The following is a 19,007-nucleotide window of genomic DNA, read 5'->3' as shown; positions in this document are numbered from 1 at the left end:
GCTTGGAGTGTCACATGGGTGAATAAATGCATTCATCTGGAAATGACACATCACTTCCTCCCACGTTTTATTGGCCAAAGAATATCAAGGAGGCAGGGAAGTTAAATGACCACACCCTCCCATCCCCACCATAAACCAAAGGAGGAGAACTGGAAATATGGGTGAGTAACCCAAGTGTCTGCCACACAAAAGATGATAGAGTTTCAGGTGGGAAATCCATTCATTCTTTAACTATATCCAACAGGTATTGCTAAATTAACAAGTATACCCGATTTTGAATAAAGAGGGATTTTCTGAAATTATTACAATGGTTTCTTTATAAAAATCAATAACATTACTTTTGTGAAAACCACACACATATGCATATTTATAAAGTATTGTTTCATTAAATATTCAAATGGCATTGCAATATTTAAGCAAAATCCATTGACTAATTTCATTATCATCACAGGCAGAATATTATATTACTTGAAAAGTGCTCAATAAGATTGATTTGTGTTCTCTGTAAAATATAGTCTCCACTGACCACTTGCCAGGTTGGGTTACAAGAGCCTTTCAAACCGCAAACGGTGCTGCGGTCTTTACAATGCAATGCCTGGAATGCTTACACTAAGCTTTGAAACACAGCAAAATATCAATGGCCGGTTCGCAGCCAATACCCACCCGGGCGGAGGCACTTTGCTGCAGATCGTTTGAAGTAGCTATTAGAGTAAATCAAAGGTTTAGTGTGTTCTAATTTTTTTCCCTTTGCCCTTCTGGAATATTCATATTGTCTATCTCTGCGTCCACTGAGAAAATATCGCCACCTGATAAACCGTTAGCTATCGTAATTTCATCCCTCCCCTCCACTTTTAAATAAACTCCATCAATACTATTCATTTTTAATGAAAGGTAGGACGATTCCTGGATGAAGTTTTAGTTCAGGCAGCAGATCGATACTTCTGCCCATGTCTGTTTCATTATTGACAACGTCTACCCACATTTGCTCTTATAATTAAGTTTTAGTTCAACTTCTAACTTTTCTCCAGTGTTTGAAATGGTTATACGGTGTTCTTAATTTCAGCTGCCGTTTCATCTTACTCAGTGGGTGCCCATTTTATTGTTAAAGGTCATACTCATTTGTCTGCTCCAACAAAGGCAGCCCTTAAAGTTGGCTGTGGTTTTGACAGACAGTGGTCCCTATAAGTGATGGCCTTAAGGACAGAGCTGGCACTGGGAGACAGTCACCACAGCAAGGGGAATAACAGAGAACAAATCATGCCACTATTTTTCCTCCTGGCGTGATTGACGACAGCACAGCGGGTGTAACTTTTCAATGTCCTCAGATTAAAAACCCTTCAAACAAATGAGTCCTGAAAATACTGTCCAGAGGCGTTAAAGGGAGCCGTTGGACTCAAAATACTTTTAAAAAATAGAGGTTTTTTTTTAATGCACAATTTATGGCCACTCAACGCAATTATCTAATTTTCAGTGATACTTTCAATTTTATACACACGAAGCTCTGCTATAGATTTGAGAGGCCACTGCATCACCGATGGAAAGCCTTTCAGAGAGAAGGATGCAGTGCTTTGCAAGGCACAGCTAATGACACTCTGAAAAGGAAACTTGGTGTTTCTCAAAGCATCATATGCATCTCAGTGTATTATAGATTATTTTAAAAAAGTATTGTTTGCGTGATCTATTAACTATCTTCTGACTGAATGGCTGAAATAAAGATAATCAAATGACCAAGCTTTGTCTATATGTCAAATCATCTCTGTGTTTTCCTGGTCCATCGTTAGCACACTTAATAACAGTGAGAAATAAAATACAAATATTTCCACTTAAAGATATTAATTCCATTTTTCCTGACGTATTGTCAAATAATTCTTTGATTATCTAAAAATTGTAGAATGTATAGATTCGATACTTCTGGTTTAAAAAATGCAATTAGGTGTATTTGTTCTATACCTATAATTATAAATTACTGTATATAGTTAGGTAAATATAACATCTAATAGTCATAATTTTATGTGTGCATATAGAACACCGTGTGTATATATCATTAATGTGTGTAAACCGTGAGAAAAGGATAACATTTGTCTGGAAGTTTTAGCCATTTGAATAGTTTATGCCTGAGCAGCTTGCTGTAAACAGTGATTATGGGCCTCTCTCCGAGGAAGATTGATTCAGCAGTTTTGAAATGAGACTTGAAATCTGTATTAATACGGGTCCTGGGTGAGATAGAACTTGATCTTGCTACAACTGGGAAGCCAAATTAAGCACGTGAGATGTTGGATTAGCACCGTCAGGTGATGTTGTTTTGCACAGAAGCACTGGCTTTGGAGCCCGTGGACGAAGGTTTGAATCTTGCTGCTGAGTCTTTTCAGCTCTCTGGGCTTTGGCAGGTTACTTAACTTCTCTGAGCCTCAGTTTTATGGACAGTTCCGTGGGAATAACCAATCATATCTTGAAGGAATATAGAGAGATTAATGAAGGTGCTGAATAAATGAAAGTGGTCTTTACTTGCTAATGATACAACTGAAATGCTTAAAGCAACATAATTGGGGACATGAATTAAAACACACTTTTTAAGAAGATAAATGGACTCTCCCCACCCCACAGCCCCAAGGCTTTGGGCCCTTCCAAGGCACCTTAAGAGCCACCAATACAAGTAGATGAGGTCATCTGTCCTCAGTTACCAAAGCAGGTGCCGAGATGGTTCTTGGCACTTAACCTAAGACGTAAGCTAAGTCTAGTTGTTCAGCTGTTAGCCACTCTCCAAAATCTTGTACTTTCCTTTGGGTTCAGAGTGAACCTGGGCCCTGGGCAACCACTCGTTCAAAGTACTTACTGAGTCCCCACAGACCCAGGTTCAGACTTTCTTCCTTAGAGTGAGACGAGCTGTACTCTCCACAGGCTGGGAGCCATCTCAGATTAGAAGACGACTTGCTTTGCTCATCTCACATCTCTGACATTTTTATAATGTGCGACAGGATGCTCTTACTTCTGGTGGTGCCTCTATTTCCTCATCTTTAAAATGACGATAATAACAAGCCTGCCCATTGGAAAAAGGATTAAACGAGTGAATGTATGTGAAGTGTTTAAAACAGTATCTGGCACATAGGGAGTCACTTGCCCAAGGCCACACAGCTGGGAAATGTGTGTTGGAGTTGAATCCAGGCGCTGGAGTCCAGGCTTCGCAGTGCTGCCCTTGCTTGGATTCTTTGTAACTCTCTGCTCTTACCCAACAGGATAAACTCAACCAGGAGGGAGAGCAAATAATAAAACATCCAAAGTCACATAACTAGACATATAAATATAGGGAGATAAGGAAACATATTTAAAAATAAAATGAAAAACTATACAATATTTAAAATTTTTATTTATTTCTTGTCTAAGAGTGTATACAAAGAATCTCACTTTTTCTTCTGTGTTCTGATCTCCCTATTTTTCCAACACAACGGCCAGTACTGTTACCAGCTTCCTGAGTCCCTTCGTGAGGTATTCCACAACTAAGCCACACGCATGTGCCTAGATATTATCCTACTAAGTCAAATGGTAGTATACTATACTCATTCTTCTGTCCTCCCTTTTGCACCTGACTCTGTATTTATTGCTATAAAATTATTAACAGATCGTTTTTTAATATAGAAGTATATGGAATAAAACCCCAAAATCTCTCCTTCAATCTTCTAAAAGTAACTCTTAAAAATTACGTGATTTAAAACATTGTTTTTATGCAAAAAAATGGGATTATATGAGATTCTTGTTCTGTATCTTGTTTATATTTAACATTAACATATTCCAAAAGTAACATACATGGAGACACCTTATTTTTTTTAATGACTACTTGCAGAATTCCAATGTTATGCTAAAATGTATGTATCCCTTTATGTGTCGATGGACACTGAAGTTTTTTCCAATATTTTAAAGTCATTTTTTTGTTTGTTTGTTTTTGTTTTCTCCCCAAAGCCCCAGTACATTGTTGTATATTCTAGTTCCAGGTCCTTCTAGTTGTGGCATGTGGGACGCCACCTCAGCATGACCTGAAGAGCGGTGCCATGTCCACGCCAAGGATCTGAAACCACGAACCCCGGGTCCCCAAAGCAGAGTGCCCAAAATTAACCACTCAGCCATGGGTCCAGCTCCTAAAGTCATTTTTAAATAATATTTCATTAAATATGTGCATATATTTTTACACTTTTATGCCTGTATTTTTGTAGGATAGATTCCTGGAAATTAGATTGCTGGGTCATGGAGTATATAGATTTATTATTTTGATTCTCCTGTCAAATTTCTTTCCAAAATCTGTATCAATTTACAATGCCATTGTAGGAGAATGTCTATTTTCCATACCCTTGTCAACATTGGACATACAATTTTATAAGTTTACATTTCATTGATTCTTAGATGCATTTTTTTCATTTCTAGCAGCTCTGAAATTTGAATATGTTTTATAATCAATGACGTGTAATAGTTGAATCGGTAGCATTTCTACTTTCTCCATAATACATAAAAATACAATTGTGTTTTGATGATACCTTAGTTTCAATGAAATACGGCATGTTCCAATCTAGCAGGTGGCAAAAATCAGATCTCAATGCTGCTTATGTTTTATTAATTTCTAGTGAAGCTGTGCATTATTTCAGTTTTATATTTTCCAGATGTAATTTTCCTTTCATAAATTGTATGCTCATACCTGAAGTCATTTTGTAAGGGTAAACATAAGGAAACTATGCAAAAGATGCAGACTGTTCTGGGGCACTGTGTGGTGGACAATCCTTACAAAACTAGGTACATGGAAAACTTCCCGTGACCCAGTGTCTCGCTGGGGCAAGTCTGTTTCCAAGAAGGGGATCTGTTCCCATTCAAAGGTTATATACGTCTTCACAATGCCTATCTTGTTGAGAAAAAGGACTTTAACATTTTTTGTTTCTTCATTGACAATAAGCATGTCCTTCAGGGAAAAGTGGGCACTCCTCCCTTTCGTGAGAACCACCTTTGTGTCCTAGAATTAGCACTTTTCTCTCAAAGGGAGATGGAACTACACCAACCATGCTTGCTTACTTTCTTCCAATACTGACAAAATACCCTGTTACTGCCGGAAAGGGCCATTTTTTCCTGAACCTGACATCCCAGTTGTTCTGCCGCTCTCCAATTGTGATAATATATACTTTATTAGCATGTCTCCTGCTTGATTCAAATCAACATTCCTCTTCCTGTTTATATCTCACATACCTTGAGCTCAGTGGTTCTTAACGGTGCCATCCCCTCCCCACCCACCCAAGGGACATGTGGCAATATCTGGAGACGTTTTTTATTGTACTCACTGGATGGGGAGGGAAGGGAAGCTACTGGCATCTAGTGGATAGAAGACTGGGATGCTGCTAAATATCTTACACTACATAGAACAGCCCCCCATAACAAAGAATTATTCAGTCTAAAATGTCAGTAGTATCACAATCAAGAAATCCTGCTGTAGAGTCTAAGTTTTAAGATGCCTTTTACCTGCAAATCACAGTCATTGGCATTTCAGTATGATCTGCTAGGGTTCTTAACGCCTCACCCCCCCTTCCCACTCCAACACACACATACACATCAAACACCTGAGTGATGTAACGTACTTGTTATTAATAGTTGTTTCCTACAGGAATGGTGAGGGGGGGGTGGGGACAAGGATGGCATGCCTGTAATTTGAAAAGAGTTTCCAGGAGATTTTGATAGTTCTCTCTCCTCCCCAAATGGAGTTACCACCATAATTTAGAAGGTCTGAAGACAGTGATTGTCAAAGTATTTCGATTTACATCCCTCCCACCTCTTCTCCTCCCTAAGCTTTACCACTTTTGGTCTATGATTACTTTTGAAGGATAGAAAATGTCTTAAGTTAGGATTTTCTATTTACAAAATAAAGTATCTTTTGTTGTATAGTCAATTTGCCCAAAATAGGGTGTAAATTTTCCGAGATATTAAAATGTATATATGAATTAATTTTATGATATTACTTCAGGAACTTGGACAAATAATCCTTCCTTTGTACATGTGTGACTGTCAGAAGGTCAGTTTTATTGCGTATGAAGTACTTTTACTTAAGCAGTTACTTTGAGATCCCCGGCCTGTGATTATATGGGATAAACCATACTCTTTAATTTCTGAAATTTGAGTCTTTGTTCACTTAGAATTAAAATATTCAGTCCTACAGTTTTTATAGAGAAAGAGTATTCATTGCTATAATTCTTTCCTTGATGCTCCCCAACCCCTACATCGAAGCAGTAAACTGTGCAGCCACCCCACAGCAGACTGGGAATCCAATGATGGCCTTCGGCAGAGGCAGCCCTGAGCTGGTAAGCAGTGGTGCTCGCCCTCTCCGTCAATCACAGCTGCTGCCCGCAGCCTAGCTGCTTATATTCTCTGTAGTCAGCCAGCATTTTCCCTTCAGGTCTCAAAAGTGTCAAGAAAGGGCCAATTGTGGTGATGGGAAGGAAGAAGAGGATGGGAGAGTGAGAGACCTTGGCGTTGGTTCCTCCTCATCTCTGCCCTCCTTGGTAGCCCTTCTTTCTGCTCTTGTGAGCGTAAAGTGCTGAATTTGTTTTCCTAGGTGCTAGTTTTGGTGTTCGTTCTTTTTTTTTTTTTTTTTCTCCCCAAAGCCCCAGTACATAGTTGTATATCCTAGTTGTAGGTCATTCTAGTTCTTCTGTGTGGGATGCCGCCACAGCATGGCTTGAGGAGCAGTGTGTAGGTCTGTGCCCAGGATCACAACTGGTCAACCCTGGGCTGGTGAAACCAAGTGGTTGAACTTCACCACCATGCCAGGGGCTGGCCCCCTGGTGTTCCTCTTATCTATTTATGTATAATGGCACCAACACTTTCAAACCAGTTGTTAGAAATAACCACTTTAAAAGATCTTTGTCTCATTTGAAAAAGGTCCTGCCTCTCAAGTAAGGCTCATATAATATGCAAATATCAATTGCTCTGCAAATCGTTAAATTCGTGTGTCTAGTCCTTTGGTATTTGATCACTGGACCAACAACAAAAAATGACATTAGATAAGAATATGATAAGAAAAATCAAAGATCTCTGGTGATATATTGCAATCAAGGCTGAAATACTTTGCAAAGCTGTCTTCAGAGGAGTGAAAGCAGCATCTCAATGTGGCTTTCCAAAGGTGACATGCCCACTGGGCTGTAGCTTGACTCCATCACAAAACAATTGGCATGCTTTCCATTGAACAAGGAGGGAAAAAGTGAGTCCTAAAACACAACCTCTACTTTGCTGCTTTCCCCCCTTTTCATAATCAATTACGATCTGTTGTGTTTTCTCTTGTATTTTATTTTAAATCTAAATAAATTAATATTTTACACTCATATTGTTAGCTGGAATTGAGATATAAATATAAAAGCCTTCTGATTTAAAGCATTTGTTTTTATTTATTCTCAAGCATGCCATCTGTCAGAAAGGAAAGGAAAAAAACCCAACAACATATGGATGAATTCTTTCTGTTTATCTAGCTATTTTGGAATCAATATGTTCCAAAACATGTTGCCAAACTCCACGATGTGGTTGATTGCTGGTGCTTGTATTTGGGTCTCTGAATTAACCTGCAGAGAACAAAAGGTAAAATTTTAACTAGGCAGGAGGTAGTCTACATATTAATACTGAAAGGTATGAATAATAAAGTACATTTCCATTTCCTAAACTCAAGACAATGTTAGAGTAACTAGAAATGTTGGATTGTATCCTTACAGTAGTTTAAAAAATGGGCTTTTCTGTAAAGATATCCCTGAAGCTACTATAAAATCTTCATGTCCCTTTTGAATTACTAAAGAAAAATTAAAATGCGCCTTGTAAAGTTTAACATAACATGAATGCTTTGTGATATTCTAAAATTAGCAATCCAGATCTAGTATAAAAGTTGACAGTTACCTGTTCGATTGAACTGCATGAAATTGCCTATTTTTTGGAAAAAAAAGGTTGAATATGAGTTATTTCATGTGGATCAACCTAATTTAATTACTAATGATATTTCACCTTACTGGCCACTTAAGGGAAATGACGGTATAGTCTATTATTCTGAAATGCTTATTATGTGCTAGTGTGATGCATACTATACTAAGGAACCAAATGTGACTTCTCATCTTACTTAATGTAATTGTTAGCCCAGAGTCTATATATCTTTAAGTTGATGTGTTTGTAGTATTTGAGGTAGAACTTTAAATGTTCACGGAGCAATGATCGCATGAATATAGTTAGCCTAAATGGAAAAATGTATAAATAAACAGAGATATGAGTGCAGCCAAAATACAAGTATAAGTTTTATTTTTTTTTTACCCAAACAGTTTCTGCATCTATATACACAAATTATTACTATTATTTAATTTAGAGTGAGGGTGGGACCCTATGTAGTTGAATTTCAAGGCACAGCTGTTAACATTTGCTTATTTTTCCTCCTTTTGGATAAAACATTGAAAAATATTCCATTTTGAGTATAAGTATAAACAGTAGACATTGGTGAGTCAGTACAGGTCAGGAAATATTTACTGGGCATCTACTGTTTTCCAAGCAATGTTGTAGGTTCTGGGGTTACACAGATGAATGTGACACATTCGTCATTGTAGGGTGTGTATGTTTCAGGGGAGAGAAGCACGTGATCATCCTTCAATACAACACGGTAGGCTTCATGATCTGGAGCACAGACTTTGGCCCAGGGTCTGAGTTTGAATGCTAGCTCTGCTACCTGCGGGCTGTGTGACCTTGGGCAAGTTCCTAAACACTCTGTGCCTCAATTTTATCATCTGTACAATGGGGTCATAATAGTACTCTTAGCATTGTTGTGGGGATTTAGTAAGTTGATGTGGGCAAAGCATTTAGTACAAGGCACTATGTAATCACTCTTTAAGTGCTAGCTGTTACTATTATCAATAATAATAAAATAGTGTAGGAATAGAGGATATTTGCTTTTCCCATATCTAATTCTTTTCGTAGGAGATAACATATCTTTGGGTCTTGTCAGTTTAGCTAGAAAGCCAATAGACATTATAGCCAATCTATTCTGGGTTCAAATCTTTATTACTTCCTAGTCATGTGATGCTCAATCTCCTTATGTGTAGAAATAGTGGTAATATTACCACATTTTCATGTTTATCATGAGAATTTAATGAGATAATATTTAGAAAGGCAGTCAGTAAATACTAGCTATTAATATTTATTAGATGAAAAACGCATTCACTCAAACATATCCCCAAAGAAAATAAGAAATACCATGAAAAGCATGCAGTTACTCAATTAAAATAACTATATTACACTTTAAAAAATATCATATAATTCAGAGATTAAATAATTCTCACCGTTAAATCTCATTTTAAGTTTGGTTTCTACCAGGGTGCCTTTTCTTAATCCTTGTAGAAATAGTGTTTTTTTTCTTATTTGCATAGTATTGTATAAAAATTCTTACAAACATAAGAGATTATCTTATTTTTGCATTTTAGAACAGAAGCTGTCTACACAAATTTGTAATGTGATAGAGTTTATGCTAATTTTGCCATAAGTTTCATGGATGCATTGCAGGCTTGTTAATAATTAAAAAATTTTACTTCTTCAAGTTACAAATAAGTATTACAGTAAATACTTTCCAATCTTTATCTGACATGACATCTTACCAATACAGGCATCACAAAATAAATAATTTATGAAAAATATTTATTTAAAGAGCTGTAATTTACCTTGCATTTACCATATGCCATTCATCCAAGTAGCAATATAAAATATTCATTAGAGAAACTCATTAAAACAAACTTCTATACAATGAGGTGACAGGCCAACAAAAAACATCAATCATGGCAGCGCTTTAAGTTTTTATTAGTGCATATGGGCACACTAATATTTCAAAGTAGAAAATTATGAATATTTTGCTCAGGTTCTGGAATGGCCACGCTGCTACCAAGACAAATTTGATAAGAGTATAAGAAAGACAGGAAGTGGTTTTTCTTCATTTGTTTTCATTTTAGTCAAGAAATCAGTGACAGTTCACTGAGATTTATTTTATTAATGATGAATCAACCTGATGTTATAATTAATGGGAAATCTATAGCTAATCTTAGAGGAAAAATAACTAGGCCTATAATGATGTTTAAGCCTGGCAGAGGCGAACTCTGGGCCGCCGTCTCTTGAGTGTGTGCATTGCAGGCAGAGCTTCATCGTGAATAGCAGGAAGACCCTAATGCACTTTGGGGCGCATGAGAAACTGCCAAGCTCACTCAGGGGTGAGGAGCAGTGTTTACAAAACACCACAAACTCTGGACTTAAAAAAATGATTCCGTTCACACTAAGTAGCTGCAGAATTATTTCACTGCCAGCTTAAAACACACACGCACACACAACTTGACAATTCTAGTGAAACTTCTAAAGATGAACAGTTGTCAGAATTCAGGAAAAATAAGCTCAGATCAATACGTTTATGGGATCCACATAAGCAGCGACGTACTTCTCTAGATCTCCCTATATAAACGAATTCACAATTCATTAGGAAGCTCTGTTCAATCTCTGCTTCACCTTCACTGCCCTTCTATTACACTGTTGATCTGTGATTAAATGTTCTAATAAAATTAACTGGCTTTGCTACAAACAGAACATCTGAGCTATGTTTAATTTCATGTCAAACATACACAGGAAACACCTGTCTAGGTGAAGTAATTTTTTAAAAAAATGACATTAATCCATCTGTTTTGGAAAATGGTGTCATGGTCGTCACGTTAAAAGGTAATATCAACAAACACAGAAAGCTGAAATTGCTTTAGAGCGTAAGTTTTCTAAAATTAACAAAAAATGTCTTATCCAAATGTTATTGTGTCAGTCTTATTTTGTGCTGAATAATAAGGGGCCTTCTTTAACTCAGCAACTTTCAATACCTGCCCTGTAAAACTTCCAGATGTTGAGTTAGTCTCTGTACTTAAAAGATTAAAACCACTGCTGTGACTCTTTATCTAAATATCTGTGCCAAAATTCAACTAACGACATCCACTGATTTCCTCGCACCATAGGAAGACCTTACATCCATTTTAAAGTACACAGAAGTATGCATAAATGATTTCTATAGGATGCCAATGAACAAGGACATGCTTTTTGGAAATTAAATCTTCACGTGTGTAAATAGTCAGCAGTGGCTTCTGATAAAGATGAGAACACAATGTAAGCCTGACGGAGAAACTGGCAAGATGTTATTCATAATCTTTTTTCCCTTTCATACTGTTTATTTCAATATTCTCAGCTTATTGCTCCAAAAAGCTCCAAAAATGCTTTCTCTAAATCTTTCTTCTAATGTCTATTTCTTTGTAGGGCACGAGTGAGCTACCAAGACATTATTTTTTTTCAATATACCTTTTAATAACAATTCAGTAATTTACTTATTTTGTGAGTCATACTATTTTCTCATTTAAGAAGTGAGGTAGCCACGGAGGGAAAAAGCTGAGTGACTTGACCAGGATCACCCGACATATCTGGAATGCAGAATATACTTTGCCATTATGTACAAAATGCCTTGAATGTAGAGACTCCTTGCAAACTTGTCCATTGAAGTGCATCGTGAGGCAAAGTGTAGATTCTTAGTGGGGATGAGAGAGGCTGATAAGAAGATGAGGAGAATCTAGGGCACTGTCCACAGAGCCCATCTTTATCCTGTGTATTCCTAAAACGTAATGTGAATTTCTAATTCTACTCACCAATATTGTTCTACATATCAAAGAGTGCTGTTTCACGTTGCTTTTCTAAAAAAATTTTTTTAATAAAATTAATGTTCCAAGAAGATATGCCTTACCCCTCCCACCTCCCCTGCACCATGGCTTCACCTACCCACAACACTCAGTTTTATGTCCTCAGGGTATAGCCACTGAAGGAAATTGTGAGAAACATTTTTTTTGACCATCATGCAAGCCAAGAGTGTTTTGGAATATTGCTAATAAGGTTTTATTTTAAAAATATGGGTAGTAGAAGGAAATGATGCAGATTTGTTAACTATATCTAAGAATAGAGTTGTCACAGATAACAGTCTTAGTATAATTTTAAGCTTAAATTGAAGCTTTAGTGTTTAACTCTCGGTCAATAAATTATTGGTGTTACGAATTTTCATAGTTGTAAGTGACAGGTTTTTATGCTGTTTACTTCTGTAATAGCAGAGAGGTGAAGATTTGGGCCCACTCTTCTGGCTGAATTCTAAGAGAAGTAGTTGGGTATTGAAGGTATTGAAGGTATTGAAAAAGGGAGATTGAACACATCTCTTATCTCTAAGTGATTATGTGTATTGAGGCAGACTGGAGATATACAGGCAGGGAAAAAGTGGCCAGGTGGAGGAAGCAAGGGTAGAGAATGACAATCAAATTAATAAGCTATGTCTGGCTGTTCAGTGACAAGTATTCCTAGGACCAAATTGACGGCAAAGTCTTATAAGGGAATCTCTGTGCCCGTGAGTGTCATGTCATAGTCTCTAGAGGCCTGAGGCCCACTGCCATGCATCCAAACTTGTCCCTGGGGGTGGGGGGAGGTGAGGCAAGTAGGGTCTTGGACCTTCTGCCTCACGTGTTCATTAGAGTAACTCTCTCTGCCTGTCTCTGTCTCTTTCTCTCTCTGTCTCTGTCTCTTTGTCTCTGTCTGTCTCTCTGGCTGTCTGTTTCTTTCTATATATTTCAAATTGGGTTTCTACTGAGTTGTTTTTTTCCTACTAAAAATTTTTGTTTTTATTAAGTAGTGCTTTTTATTGTTTTTAAATTAAATATTGTTTAATCAAATATTTTAATTATTTAAATAATTATAATTATTTTAATTTAATTTGTTTAATTATTAAACATTTCTTTTTAATAGGGTACATAGGTTACTTTCAATTTCTAGTTGCAGCAATTCTAACTCTATAAAAGGTAATCCTTTTACTTATTACTTAGTGCTTTGGTGGTGAAACACTTTGCTGAGGTTGAAATTAATGCCTCCAAAGATAACCTTTATATCTATTAAGATATAATGAAACAGTATTGATTACTTAGACCAGACATTGGCACACTTTTTCTGCCAAGGGCCAGATCATAAATATTTTCAGTCTTGTGGACCGTGTGGTCTCTGTCGCCACTACTCAACTCTGCCATCGTAGTGCCATCACAGTGAGAAAGTAGATTTAGACAAAACAAAAAACGGGCATGACTGTGTCCCAATAAAACTTTATTTATGAAAGAGGCAGTGGGCCAGATTTGGCCAGCAGTCTCTGGTTGCCCACTCTCGACTTAGACTATGGAAATCGACCATGAAAACAATAGTCATCATATGAATTTAAGCATATGGATCTCAAAATGTGGAAACATTTCAATGTTGCCTCAGTTATATGCATGGATGTTATTCTTATATCATGAAAAAATTGTTTCAAAATTTTACATCTAAACCAAGCTGATCATCCTTGGGAGCCCTTTGATTTCCAAATCTAAGCAGTAGAACTGAAATAAATGTAGCTTTGTAGGATGAATTGTTGGAGTAATACAAAGAAAATATAAATAAATACAAAATATCATAAGTAACTATGATAAATTGACTGAAAATAAAAGCCTAATGCAAAGTGTAAATCCATACAGAAGGAATAATTAAAACAGGAAATAAATAAATCCTCTGAATTCCAGGATAATTTGCTGGTTATAAAAGCAAAAACTGATTAATCACGATAAATGTTTGAATTTTCTAAAGGGGAATGTTAGATTACTACTTCAGATTCTAAGAAGAGGTAAACTAACTGGGTCATCATAGAAGCAAAAAAACCCTAAAACAAAACCAAGACCAAAAACCTTCACGTTGCCAATGGTTATGGAAGTATCAAGCACTGGCAGATCCTGAATGTCTGACTCATTTCTCTCATCTGTTGAAGGTGCTGGTGGTCTTAGTGGTGGTGAAATGTCTCTTCTATCTGTAAATTTCCATGGTTCAATTATGTTTTATGAATTCCAGGAGAGGGAAATCAAAACAGAGTTTTCCAGAATAACACAAGCCAATTTACTTAGGAACTAAAATAATTGAAAATCGGTATCTGAATGTACTGGTGTCTAAATTTGGGGAAAATCCCTTTATGTTCTGATATCAAGCCTTATATTTTTTCAGTTGTGTACTTCTTTTGCATCTGTTATGCTGAAATACGAAGAGACTGGCAGCCAGTTCCAGACTGTGTCATTCTATCCCATGCCTGTCTCCGTTTTCACCATGTACCTTCTGCTTGGAACATCATTCTTCTGGTGACATGTCTACACAGCCAGCTCATCCTCCAGGACTACTTAAACATTACTTTCGTGTTAAAATCTTTCCTCATTGACGTTAATGTTGATCAGTCTCCCCTCACTCAATCTTTTACATAAGTTTGTTAATTTATTTTGCATTGAAGAAATTGAAGACGGGAGAGGTTAGCTAACAAGCTCAGGACACTCTAGCAAGTAGTGAAACTAGTATTCCAAGCCACATCTGCCTAATCCCAAAGATTATGGTATTTCCACTCTCTTGCGAAGGACCTCATATGCCAATGTAGGCAGGTAGGGATAAAGTGAAAATGAGAGAAATAATGATTTTTCTTTTCCATTTATGAAAGTAGATCAAAAAATGTCTGGAAATATAGAAAAGTTTAAAGAGGAAAAGAAAAATGTGTATTTCCACCGACTCTTTATACTCTTCACTATTCTAATTTTATATAGTTTTCTTTTAATATGTATAATGACTACGATTTTGTTTCCTGATTTTCTAGCCTAATATATGATAAAAATTTGCATGCTATAAAATATTCTGTATAAAGTGATTTTCGGTGGCTGAATAATCATAAGATGTGATCAAAGAGATATAGCATAATTAAATAATTTCTGAACACTATGATTATCTTCAATTTTTCCCACGTAAGTGATGTTGCAATGAACATATACATATGTCATACTAATTTTGATTTTCTTAAGATATATTCTTAAAATTAGAATTAATGAACTATGAACGTTTTTATGGCTCCTGATAGAAACCAATAAAATTTACACTTTAGCAAATACATGGATAGCACAGAGCCCAGAACATTGTAAGCACTCAAGAAATGATACTTATATTTTCAAATTGTTTTCCAGAAAGGTAGTAGTCGTTTCCACTTTCAACCTTGTTATATGAACACTCATTTCACAATAAACTAGCAGTACTGACTACTTAAATGTTAAGGAATGCTTAAAATGTTTTGTTTAGTTGATAGGTGAAAATGCTTCCACTGCTATTTTACTTTGGATAAATCATATAGGCCAGAAATATCAAACCTTCTCAATTGTTTTTGATGTTTTCCTTTCCAATGACCATTATTCATTCCCAAATAAAGGAGAAAATGATGTATGAAATTTCCCATTCCAATCCTATAATTTCCTTTTGAAATATTTAACTTCTCTGCTTGCAGATGTATTCCTAACTGGGATATTTTGAAATTCATTCCTGGATGTTTTTAGTAAAATTTTCAGTAACTTGAAACATCTGTATACATTTAATCTTCTGTGTTAATTTCAAGACAAAAATAGTGGGACTCATTTTCTTATTATTTTTGAATGATATACATATATTCAAAAGTTGTTGTGATAGCCTGCTAATAACAGAAGATAAACCAGAACCATCCTGTTTAAAATTATACTCTGAAATTAACTCAGGAATCTTAATTTCAATTTGCCTTGGTTAAATCGGAGAAATCATCAATATTCAGCAGTTAATTATAAATAGCCTCATGGTCTTTGATTACCAATTTATTATTTGAATTTGCATATGGTTAAGGTGTTTAGATTTAGTTATTACTCTTTTCTTATTTTTCAAAGCACATTTTCCTCTCTAGAGTTTAGGAGTTGTTATAATTGATGTTTATAAGATTTCTCTTGACCAAGACAGCATTTGTTTAAAATAAAGGTGAAATAGCTATAGTCTGATTGCTTTTCTCACCTGCAGATGTCAATCTACCTCAGATCGAATAATTCCATGGCCAGTATATGGCCAAATTTACCCTCAATAAATAACTACGTTCTAAGGCTTTATTTATATCACTTAGTTTTTGTACACTTGGACTTACAAATTTATATCCCAACAAATTTGATTCCATGCTAAATCCATGGCATATTTTGATCATTCCTATGTAATAAAGTTCTCTGTTTTTATGTGGGAGGAAAAAAAATCTCCTGTCTAATGCAAACAACATTACCTCTAAAACTGTGATATATCATCATACATGCAAAACCAAAGCTGCGGTAGGCTAGACTGGCAGATTAGATGAACCACTTCAATTTTCCATCAATCAAATTATAGTTTATTGTTCAGCTGAACTACCTCAGGCAACACAAATCTAAAAACTGTCATTTCGGTAACATTACATTTTTTTTCTTGTCACATTATAACCCAAGCTATAGTCATAAAAAAGAATGTCATACCATTACTGACTCATAATATTCCTTAATTTAAGAACAGCTAATTCATTTGTAGATTGGGCTGTGCCTACATTTAAAGATAATAGTGGTGTTGGGTTATAATATCATCCAACCACATTGTTTCTTTAATTATTTCCAAAATAATGGCAAATTAAAAAAATATTCAATGAAACAAAGGATGGTTGCTCAAAATGGTAGCTTAATGATCAGTTTAGAGGGGAAATTAAAATTTTTGATCCATATAATATTTCATTTGTTTTGTTTATGTGCAAAATTTAATTGAAGATTTGATCTCTGAAGGGAGAATAATAACTTACTTTTAATTTTCATTATTTTTGTGGTGGGGAAAAAGTGATTCATCAGTTAGATTGAAAGTTTAACGAAAACAAGCAACAACAGAACTCTAATATCCAGAACATTAAAAATCTGATTACATTCTCTGTCCTGCAAGCATGTCAATGTATTTTCTGACATTTATTCTGTGAAGTTCCTCTTAGGTTGAGGAGTTATCATCGATGCTGGTGCATTTTAAAAGCTTTTCTCTCAGTTCATCTTACGTGTATGAAATAAGCTGGTGGCATTTCTATAGCTAGAAATATTTAGTCGAATGCATGCAACAGCGATGATTGCTTCTCTTTGTAGTATAGGTTTTACAATTTGGAAAGTGAGGAGGGAAAATGACAAAATAAATTTTATTCTCAAAATACAATTCCCTGAAAATTGAATGAGATATTTGTGCAAGAATGAACGTTGTTAAAACCATGGTGGTTTCCAGTTGCTAGAGACTTATATTTATACTTAAAATGTGTTCATGATTACTTGATGAAGGCATAAACCTACTCACGAAATAATACTCATAAATAAAACATGCGAAAGCCCAGAGATAATCAGACAAGTTATAAGAATATACCTCCGTCCACAAATGTATGTCATTGCTACATTTCATGAAAGGCCACTTAATTGACTACCAGATAAAGGAATAAACCTGCTAAAAGAACAGATTTACTGTGCACTGAGGCAATGCATTTAAGAGGCCTCCACTGAATAAAAAACTAGTTCCATTGGCTGAGCTAAGATATGTTCTTGAACGCGTTGGGACTTATTAACTGAACTTTTATGTGCCTTTTATGCATCATTTATTTTTGAAAAATCAGGAATTTTCATGATAGCAATTACTTATGCACCAAAGTCATGCGAAATTCCTGTGGTTGGGACCACAAAATCCATCCCAAGGAAGGACCTTACCCTCTTTTTAACACCTCTGGAGTTTAGGACAGGAAAAAAGGAAGTGGAATAACACCAAAGGAGGTGTATATGGCTCCATTGAATGCTGTGGGTTTTCTGAAAAAAAGTACCTTGAAGGTCTTACACTAACCCTTCTGTAGATTTTATTTTACGGGCATGGAAGCAAAAAAAAAAAAATATTGAATCATCTTTTGCAAATATGATGATGATAATAACACCTAACATTTATTGAGAGCTTACTATTTGCCTAAGCAAAATTGTAACATTTGGTTATTTGTACCGTTTTTTGGGCAAATATGTCTATGTTTGGCATGACCATAAACATCTTCGTTCTGTCTTATTTAGCCAAGATTTGTATTTGCCTGCTCGGAAATTCATTCCTCATGATAGAAGTACGAAACCTATTGGCAATAAGGCTTTGTCTTTGGTTCAGCTCTGCTATAAAATACAGTGTTTCTCAACACAGTATAATTAAATGCAAATGCTAGGTTGTAATTATATTATGGGTGTGACTAAAACAGACTGAGAGAAGGAAATTCTTAGTTAAATCTGCTTCTACCTTGTTGTTTCTAGGTTTCCTGTGGTTTCTTCTCTCAGCTTTTAAACTGTATTTGATCCAAGAGCCTAACTTAACTCTTCAAGACTTCATTAAGTTTTAACTGAATGTGCAGGTTTTCAGTCTCCCTTCTGTAGACCCCAGGTTAATAGGATGAAATAACATTCTTCTGTGGATACACTGTAAAGTTATGCTCCATTCTCCTGGTTACGTTTTTTCATTTACAGACACACAAGGGGTTGAATGTACCAGCAGTGCCTCTAAGATTGGGGACCTTTTCTAAACGGCAGTGTCTGGTGTGGCTTACTTTTAAATAAGGTTCGTATTGTCACACTCATCTTTCTCTCCCCTCCTTTCTCTACACTTCAGTGTCTGCTCTCCACTCCCTCCCCCCTTCCTTCTTCTGTTGCCTTTTTTTTCCATAAAGATTATAGCGATAGTGGCATCAAGAAAAATAGTTACCATAAATATAGGATGATGGATAATTTTAAAACAAACAATCCTGGACAGACTGACATTTTTTCTCATGAAAGGCAATTTAAAAGCTACTAGTGGACTCATGTGAAATGTTCCATCAAATAGAGCAGCTTTAGGCCATTCCTCACTTGCCAGTGTCTTCTCTTGAGGCTTGAGGGGACCAGACCTGGGAAAGAGGCCTTCTGAAGGACCCGGCTTCTCAGGAGCATCTGTAGAGTTGGTCTGATTCAGATAGTTAACTGTTCTTAGAATGCCAGCACCGAAGAACTGGTCAGAAGGTCTCATTTCCTAATGAGCAAGTCTGAGGTCCAGAGCCATGG

The sequence above is a fragment of the Equus quagga genome, chromosome 16 (genome assembly GCF_021613505.1).
Source record: "Equus quagga isolate Etosha38 chromosome 16, UCLA_HA_Equagga_1.0, whole genome shotgun sequence".
Taxonomy (NCBI): Eukaryota; Metazoa; Chordata; class Mammalia; order Perissodactyla; family Equidae; genus Equus; species Equus quagga.
This window is presented reverse-complemented; position numbering follows the sequence as displayed.